The following is a 6056-nucleotide window of genomic DNA, read 5'->3' as shown; positions in this document are numbered from 1 at the left end:
CTCCTCTGCCGCCGCGCCCGAGGCCGCCGCCCTCGCCGCCGGACCGCGCCGCCGTCCTCCCGTGCTCAGGCCGCTCCTACTGCGCCTCTTCTCCCTCCGGCCGCCGCGCCCTCCTCCACTCCGGCGAAACCCCGGCCGCCCCGACCTCGACGGGCTCGATCCAGATCGGTACAGGAACCCGAAGGTTGACTTTCTCGTTTCCCCGAAAATCTCCAAGTCCTGAGAATTCTTCAGCATGTGCCCTTGTTCTACATTGCATAACTCTCTGCATATAGCTCCGTTTCACGCGTGTAATATGTCAAATTGTTCGTCTCGTGATGCTCTACATTTTGTTCAATTGACCATGTTCATTAGAGGTCATCTTGATGCCCAGATCTGGGTTGCAAGAGTGCTAATTGCTGTTATCTGCTGGTTCTTAACAGAACTTGGAGATTTGTCATTTTTGTATCATTTTACCTGTGCATCTTTTGGGCATGAGCTCTACATGTGTTTTGTTGTATGCCATGCCATCTTTCCAGTGGGGTATACCATGTATTTTTGTAATCTCTGTGGTGACTAGCACAAGCATGCAAACTAGGCCCCGTAATATTTCTGATTTCAGGGACAGTGATTTCTCCAGGTCTTTGTCTGATGTTATTTTGTTGCCATGTAAACTTGATGCTACAGAGAGATCCATGCTTATTTTGGAGATGTTCAGTAAGGATGTTTTGTAGATATAGTTGTAATAGATCAATTACTGCCCTTTTTTGTAATTATGGAGTGCCATAGCATGACTCAATCTTGCTCTACTTTTGCTATAAAATATTTCTGGCAGATTCTTAACATGATATTCATTTTTGCCAAGCTTATTGTAGTTGATCCATACATGCTATGCTTTTGTTATTGCCATTGATAGCTTCATAAACATGCCATCTTCCTTTAGGTATGCTTATTTGGTCATGCATTGCCTTGTGTTGAGTGCATCAAGCTCACAAACATGCCCTCATATTATTGTTTCTGCCATGCTCTGTTTTCTGCTAAGTCTGAAACCTGATAACGAAACTTGCTATGTTTACATGATTGCCATCATATCTTCTGATCCTTTTTGGCTTACGGTCAGTAAGGGACTTTTGTCCTATGCATTTAGTAGAATACTTCCATGCCTTGTTTTGCTATGTTAAGTTCCAGTAGCATGTCCATTTCGTGCTCTGAACATTGCTACCTGATGATGTTTCTGCCATGTCCAGTAATTTCACCAAGTCTGTGAACCTGTTATTTTTTGCACTTTTGCCATGCTTGTTTGAGCTTGATATGTTGTGATCTAGCCGTAGCTCAGTGTTCATCTTTTGTTAAGCGTCTCCTGTAGATTACTGTCATATGCTTTATTGCTATGTTGGAGTACTGTAGCATTGTTACATGTTGCATTCTAAGTGCTATCATGCTGTTAATCGCAGATTCGTGTCATTCTTGTTTTGCTTGCCATTTGCAAACCGTGCATCCGTTTCCGGTGACCTTTATATCGATTTCGACCGAAATCATCTCATATTTACCGTGGCATGCTTGGTTTGCCAAGTTACTGCCTTGTTCATCATTTTCCTTCCGGAGCACGCATATGCATCGCATATCATATCTTGCATATCATACATGTTTTGCATCATGTTGCTTGTGCATTTCTCGTGATTGATTGTGGTTCCGTTGCTTGTGTTCTTGTCTTGGGTAGAGCCGGGAGACGAGTCGTGAATGAGGAACCTGTTGAGTACGTTTACGAGGATCAAGCTTTCGACAACTCTGAGAACTTTGCAGGCAAGATGACCACCCCTCGAAATCACTTCTATCTTTGCTTTGTTAGTTGTTCGCTCTATTGCCATGCTGCGCTACCTATCACTTGCTATATCATGTCTCCGATATTGCCTTGTCAGCCTCTAACCATCCTTTCCTAGCAAACCGTTGTTTGGCTAAGTTACCGCTTTTGCTCGGCCCTTCTTATAGCGTTGCTAGTTGCAGGTGAAGTTGAAGTTGGTTCCATGTTGGAACATGGATATGTTGGGATATCACAATATCTCTTATTTAATTAATGCACATATATATATATATCGTAAAGGGTGGAAGGCTCGGCCTTATGCCTGGTGTTTTGTTCCACTCCTGCCGCCCTAGTTTCTGTCCTACCGGGTATTATGTTCCTTGAGTTTGCGTTCCTTACGCGGTTGGGTGATTTATGGGACCCCCTTGACAGTTCGCCTTGAAAAAAACTCCTCCAGCAAGGCCCAACCTTGGTTTTACCATTTGCGACCTAAGCCTTTTTCCCCCGGGTTTTCTAGAGCCCGAGGGTCATCTTTATTTTAAACCCCCGGGCCAGTGCTCCTCTGAGTATTAGTCCAACCTGTCAGTCACCGGTGGCCACCAGGGGCAACTCTGGTCTGGCTTATCGGAAGCTTGGACAATCCGGTGTGCCCTGAGAACGAGATATGTTCAGCTCCTATCGGGATTTGTCGGCACATTCGGGCGGCTTTGCTGGTCTTGTTTTACCATTGTCGAAATGTCTTGTAAACCGGGATTCCGAGACTGATCGGGTCTTTCCGGGAGAAGGTTTATCCTTCATTGACCGTGAGAGCTTATGATGGGCTAAGTTGGGACACCCCTGCAGGGTATTATCTTTCGAAAGCCGTGCCCGCGGTTATGAGGCAGATGGGAATTTTTTAATGTCCGGTTGTAGAGAACTTGTCACTTGACCCAGTTAAAATACATCAACTGTGTGTGTAGCCGTGATGGTCTCTTCTCGGCGGAGTCCGGGAAGTGAACACGGTTTGAGTTATGTATGACGTAAGTAGGAGTTCAGGATCACTTCTTGGTCATTTCTAGATGACGACCGCTCCGTTGCTTCTCTTCTCGCTCTCTCTTGCGTATGTTAGCCACCATATATGCTTATTGCCGCTACATATCCACCTCTTTACACCTCCCTTTCCTATAAGCTTAAATAGTCTTGATCTCGCGGGTGTGAGATTGCTGAGTCCTCGTGACTCACAGATTCTACCAAAACAGTTGCAGGTGCCGACGATGCCAGTGCAGATGATGGGATCGATCTCAAGTGGGAGTTCAACGAGGAACGTGGTCGTTACTATGTGTCTTTTCCTGATGATCAGTAGTGGAGCCCAGTTGGGACGATCGGGGATCTAGCATTTGGGGTTGTCTTATTTTCATCTGGATTTTGACTGTAGTCAGTCTATATGTTTGTATTCTGGATGATGTATGAATTATATTTATGTATTGTGTGAAGTGGCGATTGTAAGCCAACTCCTTATCCCATTCTTGTTCATTACATGGGATTGTGTGAAGATGACCCTTCTTGCGACAAAACCACTATGCGGTTATGCCTCTAAGTCGTGCGTCGACACGTGGGAGATATAGCCGCATCGTGGGCGTTACAAGTTGGTAATCAGAGCCATCCCCGACTTAGGAGCCCCCTGCTTGATCGAATCGCTGGCGTTGTTGAGTCTAGAAAAAAAATGTTTTGAGTTTTAGGATTATATATATCGGAGAGTAGGATTCTTTTTACTCCTCAGTCCCTTCGTCGCTCTGGCGAGGTCTCCTGACGTAGAAGTTTTGACTATTCTCTCCTCAAATTTCATTAAAAAAATTTAGGATCACGCGGGTATCTTGGAATCGTTCCGATGGTTTTGTGACAAGAACATTGTTCTTGGTGCCTCCTGACATTTAGGGGTTGTGGCAGTGTCCCGGGGAGTTGAGCTCCGAGGTGTTGTCGTCACAATTTTATCGTTGCAGTTCTGGAATACCTGAGTTTCGCCGACATCGAAATCTCTTTTATGCAGTTGTTGGTGAGATCACCTCGACGCCACCCAGTACTGGGGCGGGAGTTCGGGAGTATTGCCATAACTCGTATAACGGATGTTTTTCGAAGGTTGAGGTAAACGATTTCCGAAGATTTCTTGGTTATGCGTTGACGGATGGATACAGCTGGATCTAGGGATTGTTAGTTTGGGTGATATATTTTGTGTCCCCTGTATCCCCAACACCAGATTGCATAACCAGAAAGTCTCGGGAGTTTATAAGTGGGAATTCAAGTAGCCTTAGGATATCTTTCCGATAGACGCATGATATGAGATTGGGGTTCGACGTCTAGTGGTCCGCCTGTACACGGTTGGTTTTACAGTGGTCTTGTCGTGGAATTGTCATGGCAGATGTCCTCGAGCTAGGACTTAGTCGTGGAGCCATCGCAACTAGGAAGCTTAAAGGGGTTAAGCGGGACAAGGAACACGAGGGTTATACTGGTTCGGCCCCTTACGGTGAAGGTAAAACCCTACGTCCAGTTGAGGTGGTATTGATTAGGGTTTCGATGACCAGGGAGCTTAACTGCTATGCCTGGCTCTCGACGAGATATTTTCTGTCCCCTGAACCGCCGCCGGGTCGTCCCTTTATATAGAGAGGTTGACGCCCAGCGGCTATCAGAGTCCCGGACGGCTCATAAGAGTGTCCGGCTCGGACTCTCAACTATTCTTGCCTTACACTACAAGTTCTACCATAATAACGGTTGTAACTATGGGCCTTAAGCCATCTCTGGGTCTTAAGCCCATCTTTGGCCCACCGTCTTCAAGCTTGGCACCGGGCTTCTGGCGATTACCATTATGAGTAACCCGGCCCCTCCGGGCGGGTGACTCTAAGGTTTATGGCCTCAACATTAGGCCCCAGATTGATTTGAGCCGGCTCATGTCAATCTTCAATCCTTTCGATAAAAAATCTTCCGGCTTATCATTGTGTGAAAGCTATAACCCGGCGTGACGTCATCTTCTGGATTCCAGGTAACCCGTCGTGACGTCATCTTCCATTAAGTCCATTTTTTACTCCACCATATCCGCAACGGATCTTATCTTTAACTGCCGTCCCGAAAATCGAGGCGTTTTTATGGCGAGATAACCACGCCGTGGCCTCCTCATTTCTCGCGCCCACTTATGAGCCTCGCCTTATAAATAGCACGGCCCACCAGCCTCTGGTCACTCGTCGCCTCCGTCTTCTTCCTCCTGTCGCCACTGCGTTGCCGCTTGAGCTCCACTGCTGCCGCCGCCGCGGGTCTCCGAGTCTTCCCCGCCTCCGGCCGCTGCATCAACCTGACGTGACCAGATAAACTGCGGCGACCTCCGCATCTTTCCAGCACCTATAAGTCTTTGCTACCCCGTAGAACAGATCTGCATTAGGGTTCCTTCCTGTTCTTCCCGTGTTCATCGCCGTTCATCACGAGCCCTTGGTAGATTTCATTTTTACCACCTTTCTTGATTTTTAGACTATACAAAACTGCTGATGTCGTGGAATTGTCACGGCAGATGTCCTCGAGCTAGGACTTAGTCGAGGAGCCATCACAGCTAGGAAGCTTGGAGGGGTTAATGCAGGAAAGGAACACGAGGGTTTATACTGGTTCGGCCCCTTACGGTGAAGGTAAAAGCCTACGTCCAGTTTGAGGTGGTATTGATTAAGGTTACGATCACCAGGGAGCTAAACAGCTATGCCCGGCTCTCGATGAGATTGTTCTCGCCCCCAATCCGCTGCCGGGTCGTCCCTTTATATAGGGAGGCTGACGCCCAGCAGCCCTTAGAGTCCCGGCCGGCTTATAAGAGTATCCGGCTCGGACTCTAAACTATACTTGCCTTACGCTACAAGTTCTACAATAATAATTATAACTACGGGCCTTAAACCATATCCGGGTCTCAGCCCATCTCTGGCCCATCGTCTTGAAACTTGGCTCCAGGCTTCTGGCAACGATCGTACGAGTAACCCGGCCCCTCCTGGCGGGTGACTCTAAGGTCCATATCCTCAACATTAGGCCCCAAATTGATTTGAGCCGGCTCATGTCAATCTTCAACTCTTCTGACAGAAAAAAATCTCCGGCTTACCATTCATGGGAAGGCCATAACCCGGAGTGACGTCATCCTCTGGACTCCGGATAATCCGCCATGACGTCATCCTCCATTAAGTCCGTTTTTTACTCCACCAGATCCGCAACGGATCTTTGCTTTACTGTCATTCCGAAAATCGAGGCGTCGTGGGGGGGGGGGAGATAATCACGCCAC

The sequence above is a fragment of the Triticum aestivum genome, chromosome 3D (assembly GCF_018294505.1).
Source record: "Triticum aestivum cultivar Chinese Spring chromosome 3D, IWGSC CS RefSeq v2.1, whole genome shotgun sequence".
Classification (NCBI taxonomy): Eukaryota; Viridiplantae; Streptophyta; class Magnoliopsida; order Poales; family Poaceae; genus Triticum; species Triticum aestivum.
Note: the sequence above shows the minus strand (reverse complement) of the source record.